We start from the raw sequence: 15056 nt of genomic DNA on the forward strand, positions 1-15056 counted from the left end.
CCATGCCATCTGGTTTTTGTCCCCTCTACTCAACTGTAAGTTCTCTCCAAGGTCATTCATCTTATCACTAAATCTCATCTTCCCACCCCACCCCCCTTTCTTTCCTCCCCTCCACCCTTAAGGCCCCAATACTCTCTTCTGCAACATTTGATAATGGACTCTCTCCTGGTTCCTATGTGATTTAAGTTTTCAGAGTTCTCCCACATCTCCAGCTCTTTCTGTTTCTGACTCCTCTTCCTCCTGCCCCTTAAACAAGAGTGTCCCTCAAGGACCTGTCTTGGGCTTTCTCTATATCATCTCCCTTAATCATCTCATCCTCTTGGGAGGATCTTTTCTGTGCTTGAACATCAAGTATGTCAAATATGTATGTGTGTGTATATACACATACATATTTACATACATTTATGCACTGCATCTTTTCAATTGTCTGCAGGGTATTTCTAATTAGATATGATAAGATCATAGAGATTCAGAGCAGGAAGCAACTTTAGAAATAATATAATTCAACCCCCTCTTGAATCTCACAAGTATAGTCATCTCAAGCTTGGTCCTCATTACTCTTCTATATTCTTTCCCCTTGGTGATTTCATTTGGTCCTGAGTTCAATGCAGATGCTTATATATATAAAGCCCAGATCCTATTTCACAAAATTATAATGTAATGGGGGTGAAGGGAGGATAGGGTATGGTGAAGACCTGTGAGGGAAAATATAGATTCAAAGGAGACACTCTCACAATGAAATATTAAGAATCAGCAGACATCACTTTTGCCCCAGGGGCTGGAAATAAAGGAGGCTCATCAGGGAGGGCTTCCTGGAGGAGCCACCTGAGTTGGATCTTGAAGGAAAGGAAGAACTTTAGCCGTTAGAGATGGGGGAAAGGAGGATCCATTCTAGACACAAAGAACAGAGATAGGAGGAGATGTTGGGACAAGAATAGGGGGTAGAGAGTAATCTATTTTAGCTGGAATGTAAGGTACATGTATAGGAGTAATAAGAGATAAGCTGGAGACGGAGGGTACTTAAAAGGCATTGAGAAGTCTGGTAAATCACCAAGGTTCCTTTAAGGCAACAATTCAAAAATTTATTAAGTGCCTACTATATACAAGGAACTGTGCTAGGCGCTGAAGACACAGTTGAAAAGTAGCCTCTGACCTCAAGATTACATTCTACTGGGAGTTATATAAAGAAACAAGTACATGTAAGAAAATTTAAAGATGGGGAGAGGATCCAGGAAGGAGGGAATCAGGTTAGTATGAGCTTCAAATGCCAAAGAAGCTTGTATCTTGTCCTAGGGGCAATAATGAGCTGCCAAAGATTTTTGAACTGGGAAATGACAACATATTTGCCATTCAAATAACAATGTTGGAAATGCAAGGGAAATCCATTTTAGGGTTGTGATTCACAAGGGTCATAGATCTAGTGCTGAGAGGGACCTGAATGAATGGGCATCTAGTCCAATACCCTCATTTTATAGATGAGGGAATTGAAGCTCAGCAGGGTGGAGTGACTCGCCCCCTACAAACACCAGATGTTAATAGGAAGTGAAATGTAGGAACAGGGAAATCAGGCAGGAACTTCACACTAATATCTTACAGGCAGTAAGAAAAGCCAACACGGAGCTCTAAGTGCATTGATTCCAAATCCAGCAGTCTTTTTATAAGCACATGATGGCCTAATACAGAAGTACACATTAACTCAAGTAATTACTGACCCTGGAGTGTAGAGGATGAACTATGGGCAACCTATGACAGGCCAACCAAGTAATTTTGAGTAGACTCACATTTATATAGTACTAGCTGATTTACAAAGTACTTACCAAAAAAAAACCCTAGTAAGTTCATGCCTGGCCCTAAGCAAAATTGTGAAACTTGTATCTTTGGCCATTCTTCCAACCCCTTATCAGGCTCCTTTCCTTCCTCCTGGAAGGGATACCCATCTACATCTTTTCCCTTCCCTTCTTCCCTTCTCCCCCCACCCCCCAAGGTATTTGTATCCTATTCTTATTTTTATCTGGTTAGCAACTGATCCGTTTTCTCCTCTAAAATGAGGAAGGCTGAAAGATCTGGGTTCACAGTCAAACATAATAAGGGCTTACTAATTAATGTCATGCTCTGTGTTAAGCTCTGGGGATACAAAGAAATGCAAAAACATCACCTCTGCCCTCAAGAAGCTCACATACTAAGGGGGAGGACATATAAAGTAAATACAAAATATCTGCAGAGTAGATAAAAAATGATCTCTGAAGAAAGGCACTAACGGGTGGGGGATGGGGAGATTGGAAAAGGCCTCTTGCAAAGGTGGGATTTGAGCTGAGTCTTGAAGAAAGCCAGAGAAGTTAAGAATCTGAAGTGAGTTGAAAAAGCCTTCCTGGTATAAGGAGACCACCAGCCAATGCAATGGCCCTGAGTGTGGGAGACCAGCCAAGATGAGCACCCCTCCCCCTTCACAACTACTCTACAAAGATCTAAAAAACAGGTTAGATTAGGTCCTGATCAGAAAATACAAGAAAATTTTCAATGAGTCATTTTTCTAACCCAGGTCAGCTTAGGCAGACAGTCTGTGAACAGGGGCCAAGGTCTAGTCAGGAGAGGGTATTACACAGAGCCTTCTAGCACTGACACTAAAAGAGGGTCTCTAGCTGTGCACCAGGGCTAAAAGAGGTCCTGGATCCAGCAGAGAGGGGCTTTAGAGTTCTGGGATCAGGAACTAGTGCCAACTGGTAGTTCAGCTGCTGGTACCCCAGAGCTGATTTCCAGATCCAGTTTACTGAGTAGAGGGGCTATACCTGTGAGTACTGAATTGCTCATGAAATCCTGTGCCTAGGGGTAGCAGTTTGTTGCCTAAGACTATATTAGATAGAGAGCAGAAACAGAAAGGAGTGACAGCTCTGTGGTGCTGACTCTGAGAGCAAAGCAGTGTATCAGATCTGGTCCCCTCCCCTATGTGAAGCTTGTAGGGAAATAATAACTAGGGCAAGTAACTCAGTCCAAAGGGGAGGCTACATTTCTATCTCTCTCAGCCTTCCAGCTAGTTAACCGTGGGTGACTCCAGGAATAATCTATTAGAACTTATTCCGGGGGCAAGTCCACAGCAGTGTTGCTCAGATCCAAACTCTGGCCAGGAATTTGCAAAGTTCAGACAAGAAAAACAAGGCAATAATCACCTAAGTGCCTACTCTGTGCTAGGAACTGTGTTAAGTGCTGGGGATTCAAATATAAATGAACAAACATGACAGTTCCTGACCTCAAAAAGCTAATAAGCTAATGGGGAAAGACAACTGGCAACAGAGAGGTAGAAAGTGGGATGGGGATGTGTTTGAAGGTACATATTAAGAGGCATGGTGTTAAAATCAAGAAAGCAAGAAACAAAGCTGGGAGTAGAATTAAGGTTGGTAGGGTTAGGCCTCTCCTCAAAATGGAGGCCCTGGGAGGAGCTCACCACTGAGAAAAGGGGGCCAGTATAGCAGAGGGATATCTAGGGTGACAAGGCCACGGGAGATTATGGATGGTCCCAGGTGAGACTGAAGATGAAGCAGGGAAAGTCAGAAGCACAGTCAGGAGGGGAACCAAGAATTCAGTGATCAGACTATCTTAGATCAGATACCTCTGGGCACATTGAAAGCTTACAGGTCCCTGGCCTGAGCTATTCTGAGATTGTTAAAAAATACAGCACTATAGGGGGGCAACTAGGTGGCACAGTGGATAAAGCACTGGCCCTGGATTCAGGAGTACCCGAGTTCAAATCTGGCTTCAGACACTTGACACTTACTAGTTGTGTGACCCTGGGCAAGTCACTTAACCTCCATTGCCCTGGCAAAAAAAAAAAAAAAAAAAAAAGAACACAGCACTATACATCAAGAGAAAGAATTAGCAGACCTCAAGAGAACAGAAAACAGGATCAAATCTGGCCCTGACACTCCCTCTACAAATACATAGAAGATGGCCCAAGAGAAGAGCTTGAAGTTGGGAAGTAGGGCTAGAAAAATGAACAAAGAAACAAACAAAAGAACCCCACCATAAAGAGCTATTATGACTCAATGGATGCCCAAGACACAACAAACAGAAGAGAATGACTCCAAAACATTTATGTATAAAGCCTCAACAACAGCAACAATAATAACAATAACAACTTAGTTGGGTTACCATTTTAACTAGAATTTCTTTGGAGAAATGAAGCAAGTGTTTAAAAAAAAAGTCAAGAATGATTTTATAAATGAAATGATAATGCTGGAGGAAAGAATTGGAAAATAAATTAGAACTATGGGTAATGATTTGGAAAGAGAATTAAAAACCTAGCAAAAAGAGGTATAAAACCTTGCCCAATTAACAGATTCATTGAAAATTAGAATGAACCAAATGGAAGTTAAGGATACCATGAAACAACAAGGAATAATACAGTCAAAGGACTGAAAACAAAGAAGAAAAAATGTAAGGCATCTCATTTCAGAACCAATTGAACTGGAAAAAAAATCAAGGAGAACTAATTTAAAAATCATTGCTGGGCTGCCATACTTCAAGAAACTATGAAAGAAAACTGCTCAGATCTTTTAGAATCAGAGAGCAAAGTGAAAATGAAAAGAATCCATTTGTTGCTTCCTGAAAGAAACCCCAAAATGAAAACTTCCCGGAATGTCATGACCAAAATCCAGAGTTTCCAGGTCAAAGAAAAAAATACTGCAAGCATCTATAATGCAAAGGTAATGAGTGAGGAGAATACATTTTGTGGGAGGAACAGCGACAAGGCTGGATCATAGAATCTGTGTAAAATGTAAGAACACTGTAATGGTAGAAAGGGTCCAGGTTGTGAAAGGCTTTAAATGCCTAAAAGATGACTCTATTTGATACTCGATGTGAAAGGGAATCACTGGTTATTATTAAGTAGAGGTGGTCACATGATTAGACCTGCCCTCCCAATTTGCCACTCACCCAGCCCATCAGATATCAGTTTCTTCTGGAAAAATAAGAAAGTTAGGTAGAGAGTATGGTGGAAAAAGATGAGATGGTAAAAGAGATCAAGCAGGTGAGATCACACTGATAGAGAAAAAAAAGGCAGTGTCATGGACTCTGAGTGAGGAGAGAAACTCAAGAGACAGAAAGTCTTTTATCACCTGAAAGAGATACTCCTCAAGCCATTTCCCCTTGATGGATTAGTCTTCAATAAGTTTTACCTTGATGAACTAACACTTGGGACTAGAATAAGTATAACATTCCTGACTTTCCTTATTCCTACATCTCACTTCCTGTTAACATCTGGTGCTTGGAGTGGGTTTTTTTTTTTCTGTGACACTGAAAATGTGTTATAAAATGTACAAATGTGACACTGAAAAATAATGCTTTGAAAAAAGGATTAGTGGTTTGGGAAGGAGTATTACATACTTGGTCATCACCTGTGCATGAGGCTATAAAGAACACAGTGGAAAAACACTTGGAGAGTTGTTGGAGTCAGAGAACCTGTCAGAGAACAATTTTCATGCATCTCTAATGCTTACAACACATATCACCTTAGGTAAATCGCTTGACCTTCTCAGGACTCAGTTTCTTCATTTGTAAAATGAAGGGATTGGTCTAAAAGGCCTCTGAGGTCTCTTTCTGCTTTATATCTAGAATCCTATCATCTTACAAATGCCAAGGTCACCCAGGATCAAACCAAACCTGAGAAGTTGCTTGTGATCAGATTTGCCTTGTGCTGTTTTAAGAGCAACCCTCTAGAGGGCAGCAAATTTCTAAAAAACAACCCATCTTACAGCTAGAAGCCCTTTAGACAATGCTTAATCCCTTTCCTCCCTTCTCTACAGACAGAGCAGGGAGGAATAAGTGGTATTCTATGTTTGTTATGCTCCCTCTATTGTTTCATCCTTCTATAGAAAGCACTTATGTCAATTTCATATTCTTGAAGCAGAAACTTGGTGTTTGGGTATGTGGATCACCTCACCATAATTTCATGATGGTATCCTACAGATATACTGTCCATTTTACAGAGGAAAGCTATATATGACCTAGAAAAATGACAAGTGCCCTACCTAGATTTCCAAGATCCTGAACAATGGAGACTCATCCCTAGTGACCTGGAAGATAACTTGTACCTTGTTCCATTTTACTGCTCAACTGTAGGTGACAGGGTAATCATAAGTAACAGCCAACCGTTCCCTCAAGGAAACTGCCCAATAGTCTGGCATCCAAGAAATTATCCTTCATGAAATTCAGTCATTTCTGCTGAGTTGCAACTTTAGCCAGAAAATAGGCAATTGTGGATAAATTTGGTGGAAGAGAGAGAAGGATATTCAGAAGAGAGCTTTCCTTGGTGGGCAGGGTTCAGTTTCTCCTTATCAGTCTTTTTCTACAGGGATTAAGGTTTGCTGAAACACTGGGTACTAGTGAAGTTGGGATATTTTTTAGGCCCCTACTCTTCCAATTGTCTTCATAGATTTTACATCACAGATTTAGAAATGGAAAGGGAGTTGGAATTCCTCTTGTCTAATTCTTTCCTTTAAAAGATGAAGAAACTGAGACCCAGACACTGATTTACCCACAGTAATAGTGGTTAGTTAGTAAGTGGCAGAGCTGATATTTGAATCTAGGTTTTCTGACATAAAATCCAACACTTTTCTCTCTGTAGCTTGAGCCCTTGGACCATTGCTAAAGTGATCTTTCATGGCAAGCTACTAAAGTTGCAAAATCCTATTAGTAAAGCATTCCCATCCTGGGATCATCTTAGTGGGGGATCAGTATGGGTGCAGAGTCTTTATAAATTTCCCAAGATTGGGAAGAATGCTTGTACTGGAAATACTGGAAATAGTCTTTGTGAAATAACTGGTGACTCTTGTTTAGTGTTGGTTTTTTTTTCTGGGTCCAATAGACGGCTCACCATGTAACAGGAAACAAGTTCTTGTCACAACTAGACAAAAAAAATCAGAAAATGTTTGTACTTGTTTTGTATAATACATTTGGTTTCCAGCACCATTGAATTGGATTTTATCTGTAAAAATGGGAGCGGGCTTGGGAAGGTGGGTCAAGTATTGATTAATTGACAAAAGGGGACGTCAGAGCAAGGCTGTTCCATAGGCAGAGTTGTGAAATCACTGAAGTCTGTCTTTGGTTTCTAAGAAGCCCTTCTCTTGATCAGCTTTCCACATGTCTCAACCCTATCTCTCCTTTTAATGCCCCTTTAGTACCTTATTCCCTAGACATGTAGTGCAGTGGAAAGGAGTTGTATCCTGGCTTTGTCATTTACTACCTGTGTGACTCTAGTTTCTTCACTGATAAAATGTGTCAATTGAACTAGATGACTTCTAAGATCCCTTTCAACACTAATCCTCCAATCCTGATGCCTTCATTCTACCCTTGACTGACTGGAGCCTCTTTCCCATTAGTTCCACACTTTAGTCTCCTACCAGCAACTCTATGCTTCTCTTTCTTCTAGTCACAATTTAGATTCTCAGTTTCTTTCTCCTAGGACCTAGATCTTTTTGACAATGGGTAGGAATTCACCAAATATACTAATCCCTACTACTGTACCAAACTATCTGCCTTGTTAATTAGCTATTCTCCCTGAATACTACAATACTTTTCATTTTGCTGGATCTTCAGTTGTATCTCTGTGGATGATCCATCCACTAAATGCTAAGCACAACCTTTTCAAACACTTGCAGTTTTCTTAAGAAGGCACTTAAAGGATGGGGGCAGCTAGGTGGTGCAGTGGATAGAGTACTGGCCCTGGAGTCAGGAGCACCTGAGTTCAAATCCAGCCTCAGACACTTGACACTTACTAGCTGTGTGACCCTGGGCAAGTCATTTAACCTCAATTGCCTCACCAACCCCCTCCCCCCCACCAAGAAGAAGGCACTTAAAGGATGGAAGGATAGGTTGGAGAATTTTTGGTTGGGAGGACTTATCAGCACCCCCAAAATCATATCATCTTTTTTCTCCTAAAACTGGCACCAGGTGAAGTCATTAAACACACACAAATTTTATGTGTATATATGTATATGCATGTGCATGCAGATAAATAAATGTTTGTGTGTATATGTGTATGTGTGTGTGTATACACACACACACACACACACACACACACACACAGAGTCAAAGGGTGAGACTTTGATCTTTAATCCTATTCTCTAGGGTTCTTTCTAGGCTGGTTACCCTATCTGGCCTCTAGTTGTGAAGCCTAGAAAACTAAGTCACACTTTATATTCCTTGGAAGGGGAGGAAGTTACCCTATTGGTAGGAAATGGTCCTTGCTTTCCTGTACCTTCCTATCACCTTGCTCTTCAGGAAGTAGCAGTAAGGGCTGGTGGCCATCACTCATGGTGGCCAGAACCAGCCTTATTGGAAGACAAATTTGGCCTCTTTCTATTTTCTCCTAGCCATTTGTCTGCTTGTTTGATTGGTTGGGAAGCTTGAATTGCTTCACCTGCCAAGTGATCATGTAATTTGCTTGGATTAAAATAGGAAGGACACATGATTATTATTTAAAGGATAATGGGGTCCCTTATGCTGCTTCACAAGGTGTTAGTAGGGAGCAACTGAGAAGAACAATTGGGACCATATAGATGCTCAGAGGTTGGTTGCTCATAGGAAATGATCTCATTCCTGGTGTTGTGCCCTGTGGGGTCCCTAAAGTTTCAATTTGTAAGTGATTACCTGAGGAACTAAGAAGTTAGATCTGGAATGCGATGAACTATTTTAATAATAACCAGGGCAGTAGGCTGAGCTTCTAAAAGAGTGGAGCTTTCAGGATTTAGCCAGTGGACACAAAACATTATTCCTGTGCAGGCTACTCCTGTGGGGTTAAATCCATTTATTAATCCTTGAGTTGTGACTGAAGCATTATCTCTCTCTGTTAAGTTCTTAGGACTCTTCATTCCCCTGCTTTTTTTCTTCCCCATCTGTTCTTGTTGTTTGTCCTTCTGTTCTTGAAGTGGACCATGACATTGGGGTGATGTCATAACTTGCAGTAAAATGGATTTAAGTGAGGAAGGACTGTGCAAAGTCACCAACTTCACTTTTTCCTTCAGAGCCATCTGGGTTCAGTGGCAAGATATATATCAGGACCACTGGAGATGGCCCCAGATTTTTTTTTTTTTTTAAAGCATTTGGAGTTAAGTAGCTTGCCCAGGGTCACACAGGTAGTAAATGATGCTGCCTTCTAAGTTGGTTTTCTTTGAATGCTTTTTCTTCTTTCCATAAAAATAATCTGTCAGACCTCATTCAGTCTTTTGGCTTGCTGAGGAGTTAAGGACTCTTTTATTGGAAACAGCCTTACCAATAAATTGCATGTACTTAGAATTTTGTGCCTTAGTTTACCTTAATTTCAATTGTGACAAGGTGCTTAATAAATGCTTATTGAATTGAATTTACCTTGTGAAATGTTTTGGTGCAGAGACTAGTAAGTGTCTGAGGTGAGATTTGAACTCAGGTCCTCATGACTCTAGGGCCAGTGCTCTATCCTTGCCGCCTAGCTGCCCTATGTTCCCCTTCTATGATTAGCTCCAATGACCATCACAATCATGACTTTAACACTGATCTAAGATGTAACAGTAGAGCTCTCAATTATTTAATCAACATTGGTAGAGAAGGCAGGGTGGAAATTCCAAAGATAGTCTATAACCATTGGGCAATTCCCTAAGAAATTTCCATTTGGTTTTATTTAGAATTCAATATATAGATGCATATCTATTATAACAATTGGAATGACGCCACTTGCTGGAGACTTACTATAGCAAAGCTCCGCCATGAGGAGGACTCTGAGGGCAAGCCATGTGGTCAAGGTCCTTAGCGTCAGGAAGTGACGTTTGCTCATGGGTTCTGTCTATCAAGGCTACCAGCCAATCAACTTGAGGAGCCTCCCATTTCTGGGAGGGGGACACGAAGTAGGAAGCAGACACCGGTGGAGGGGTTCTGTCTCTTTTTGGTTCCTGACCTTGCCATGGTGAGTTGGCTGATAGGGTCTCTTAGAAATAGTTAGATTTTTACCTTTCTCTCTGATCCTAATGCTCTTTAATAAATAGTTAAACATTTAAATGCTCTTGCTAAAGCTTATAATTTATTGGTGACAACTCATTAGATTTTAGATAGTTTAGCTAGAATTTTAGTCCCTTATACTATCTATCTATGTAGTTATGGATGATATATTATCATGCATATAATTAATATAACCACATATATTATCATGTAACATATAATTACACTATTATCATACATCCAATTATATTATTAATCATCAGTGTTTTATATTAATTATTATATTAATAAATACATTATTACTCAGCAGTCTTCTTACACCTTACTCCTCAATACATACTCTTTGATCTAGTGACACCGGCCTCCTGACTGTTCCAGGAACAAGATACTTGATCTTTCACATCCAGGTACTTCTCAGGCTGCCTCCCATGCTTAGAATACTCTCCCTCCATCACCCTGACGCCTGGCTTCCTTGGCTTCCTTTAAGTCCCAACTAAAATTCTACTTCCTATAGGAAACCTTCCCTAACCCCTCTTAATTCCAGTACCTTCCCTCTATTAATTATTTCCTATTTAGTTTGTAGGTAGCTTGCTCTCTCTATATATGTATGTATATATGTAAGTATGTGTGTGTGTGTATATTTGCATGCTGACCCCCATTAGATTGCAAGCTCCTCATGGGCATGGATTGTCCTTTGCCTCTTTTTGTATCTGGAGAGCTTAGCACAGTGCCTAGCACACAGCAGATTGAGAAAATCAAATGGATATTGTCTCCATTTTTAAAAAATCATTTTGTGTCACTACCATCATTTTGTGTTTTGTGCAACCTAAGCCACATTTCATTTATCTCTGAGTTAAGTTTGGAAGTTCAGGTTTTCTGTAAATAACACATTGTCTCTGAATTAAATTTAGAAGTTGTTTTCCTGCTAATGACTATTCTATTCTTCTGTCAAGGAAACCTGTTATCTTGGAAGGATGCAGGTGGATGCCAGGGAATCTGATCTGTTATCTCTGTAACATTGTCTTTCAAGAAAGTCTAGTCTGTTTTCACTGTGACACTAACTACCCATGCAGATGGACACCACCAATGAGCTTTTCATAGTGGTGAGATGGAAGGAGAGGTGGTTGCTAGCCCTGAATTCCCCATTTGCAACAATATTGTTCCCCACACCTATGAGGTTTCTGACTTTGAAACCAATTGCATTGTTTTCCCTGTCTATGATACTACAGGATTTGTAAGCAAAGTTTTCCCCATCTATGATTCTGCCTTCTTAGGGTTTTTTATGCTTTTCCTTCTGTCCATAAAAAGAATCTGTGAGCCCTCATTCAGTCTTTTTGGCTTGCTGAGGAGTTAAGGACCCTTTTATTGGAAACAGCCTTACCAATAAATTGAACATGCTTAGAATTTTGTGCTTCAGTTTACCATAACTTCAGGTGTGACAAGGTGCTTAATAAATGCTTATTGAATTGAATTTACCTTGCTAAATATTTTGGTGCAGAGACTAATATTCATATTAATTTCCGTGGTCAGGCAAAACAACCCTGAAACCTATTGAGTGTGGAGAAAGGAAGTCATCATGGGCTGAAAATTTGGGAGAACTTTTGAAAGTATAGAATTTAACAGGAGAATTAGAGGCTTGAAATCAATTCCCTGGGTCTGTTCTTTTGGTGGCATTGGGAAAGTCATTACAATTTACAGAATTTATATTTCTATCTCTAAAATGAGGGAATTGAAACAGTTGACTCGTTATCCCTTCCAGCTCTTTGATATCTGATACATCTAACTGCTCACAACTGGGAATACAAAATATGAGGCACCTTGATCTTGGTCTAACATAATGGAGATTCCCTGTATTCTGTTACTTTACAGAAAAAAATTACATTCACTCTACTATAATAATGGATTGCATACTTACCATGTGGATTATAGTCTCTTGATTGAATCCAGTTCACATGAGATCACCATGAACTGGAACCATTAAATGGCTAACCTTATCCTTAATACAATTGCTTCTTGCCGTGTTGCCTTCATGCTTTTGATATCATTTAAGGATATGAAAAATATCGCAATTTATGCTGATTCAGATGGAAACGTTCTACCAGTTTTTTTCCTTAGCCTTGTTTCTGCATTGAAAAACTAGTATGCAATAAGTCAGTATTAGAATCTGTTGATAACCTAGGGAGAGATGTTGGTGGTAGTGTCTTAGAACACTGACCAGTAAGAATGTTAAACAAACATATTGTATTTCCAAGAAAAATGTAAACTCTTTGAAGCTGGGACTCTCTTTTCCCTTCTTCTTTGTATGCTAAGAACCTGGCACTAAGTAAGTAATTAAGAAATGCTTTTTGGATTGGAAACGATTGGCAGAGAGCCTACATGGTGATGCCCATTCATCAAGTATTTGTTGAATTGAAATGAACAAGTATGTTATGTTTTCATTTGTAGATCTTAACCTTTTTCTGAATTTGTGTCTCCTCTGTCTTGCTCACCTTTGGTAGAGAATGTCTGAGTCTGTACTATCTCAAAACAAAAAAAGACTCAATTCTTCTCTGAGATCCAAGTTTTCTTCTTTATCTTCTCACTAGAACTTTTTCTTTTTTTTTACATTTGCAAAAAATGTGTAATTTTATTCAATCAGTTTTCATATTCTAGATCCTTGAGGGATACAGCATCACTCAGATCCTCTGTCCAATGGCCTTGGCAGGAAGATTGCTTCTGAACTTGTCCCGAACCATTCCACTATTACCATGAACCTGAGTAACTTTCCCAGATCACTCTCTTTCTGTTGGGTTTCCCACCAGGAGTCACTGTATTGTTTTTTGCCTTGTATACACCTCTTGCCCAAACAGAATTCAGTTTCATCCTGAGCATAAACTCCTTCAATTTTCAAGAGCTGTATGTTCCCTCTGGTTTCACAGGCCTCACCTGTAGTCAGCAAAAATGGCCTTGGACCACATTCTTCCAAACATTTTGCTGTTCTACAAGTCCTGTTTCCAGGAGGCCTCCCAGGATCCAAGATGGAGGAAGAAAAGCAGAACTTTTTCTTTATAGTTAGATCACAATGGTTTCTCAAAACAAAGTAGGACATATGACTATCTATGACTGAAGTTTCTCTGAGCCAGACACTTCTTCTGGAGCAAGTTACATATTTGTTTTAGGGATCTCTTTGACATATTAAATAACTATGCTTCCATGATTGACATGGGCTTGGAATAAATCAGAAATTTCTCCTGTGAGAAGCAAAACTAAAGATAACCAGATAACAGGACAGACATATCAAGGAATTGAGGGACTATTAAAGTTTAGATTGACCAACTAGATATCAGGATGGAAATACTTAAGAAGTAAGGGGAGATAAAATTCTATAACAGAAAAGTCAATTAGGCATGGGTACTACCTGAATGGAGCTAGGAGACAGAAAACCCCAAAGGTCAGGACCGTAATTTCAAAAGAATCCTCAACTTTCAGGAATATTACAATCATCCAAGTTTTCCCCACTCTACCCCAAAAGGGAACTTTCCAGTTTTCAAATGGACATTCCATTTATCCTTTATAAAAGCTTTTGCCTTCCCTCTGTTCGAGGAGGAGGAGAATGTTTCTAAGCCCTCTTCCTCAAGGGGTGAAGTTTTTTCCTTCCCACTCGGTCACTTTCCTATCGCCAAATAAAAGACCACTTTAATTCTAATTGGACTGTGTGTAATTCTTTCTTGAAGAATACCTAAGGACCAGTACCTCTCCCCTGTGACAATGATTGGTTTTTTTCCGGAAGTTTTCATTGTCATAGGTTTGTATAGATTTTTCCATCCGTTTTTCATAATGGTAACATTAATAACATATTTATGTAGCACTACTCTCCTCACATCAACCATGTGAATCAGATAATACCAGTATTATTCTTCTTTTACAGATAAGTAAACTGAATCTGAGAGTGGTAAAGTTATTTGCCCAGAGGCACTCAGCCATAAATATCAGAACTGGAAACCCAAACTAGGTCTCTTTCCTCAATATATTCCATTGCCTCTCAAAGTCCTGTGCAATTATCAAGTAGAAGGTTCCTTGGTATAATGTTTTCGCCCTTAATATGTTCAATTGGTCATGATCAAGGATTTACAAATTACTTTAGCAACTCTTTAACTTTAGTTTTAGCTATTTTTGAAAGCATTCTCTGTAACATTCCATTCAATTCAGCAAATGTTTATTAAGCACCTCTTATGCGTAGGGCACTGTGCAAAGTCATGGGGAGACAAAGACAAAAAATAAAGTCCTTGCCCTCAAGTGGTTTACATTCTACTTAACATCTTCATGCCAACTTGTCTGCAAGGACTTTTCAAGTGATAGAATTGATCTTTAAAATGCTAGAAACAATCAAATACTAGTGGTATGAAACCAAAAATCCTTTGGAGTAATATTGTCATCAAAATTCACACTATTGTCACACATAGTAAACTAGATGTTTCTTTCTTTGAAAAAGGATCCTCTCTTCCCCTTGAAAGTCACCTCTTTAAATGGCCACCTTGACTCCCTGGAATGTCCTTTGATTACAAATAAAATGCAATGGCATTTCAGCAGATTAGTCCTGATTCATAAAAAATTCTTTTCTAGGCTCCTGGGACATACTTTGAGACTTTGATGATGCAGTCCACGATCATGAAACAGGAGTCACAGCAACTTACCTGTATTTGGGAAGTGAACTTCAGTGCCAAATGTTAATGAACTGAGATATATTTTCCCTCCACACATATTACCTTAAAAAGTGCACACTAGGTCTTTTCCTATGGATTCTGTGTTTTCTTAGTATTGTCAAATATATTCTTGTTATGCCTTTATCTTTAGTTCAGGCATTTTTTGGTTGTGTCTGACTCTTCATGACCCCATTTAGGATTTTCTTGGCAAAGATACTGGAGCAGTTTGTCATTTCTTTCTCCAGCTCATTTTACAGATGAGAAACTGAGACAAACAGGGTTAAGTGACTTGCTCAGCATCACACAGCAAATGTCTGAGGCTGGATTTGAACTCATGAAGAATCTTCTTATTCCCAGCCTGGTGCCTATACCACCACGCCACCATATTTGTGACCTTTGGCCTACACTTTATAA

Source organism: Dromiciops gliroides, chromosome 2, assembly GCF_019393635.1.
Source record: "Dromiciops gliroides isolate mDroGli1 chromosome 2, mDroGli1.pri, whole genome shotgun sequence".
NCBI classification, from domain to species: Eukaryota; Metazoa; Chordata; class Mammalia; order Microbiotheria; family Microbiotheriidae; genus Dromiciops; species Dromiciops gliroides.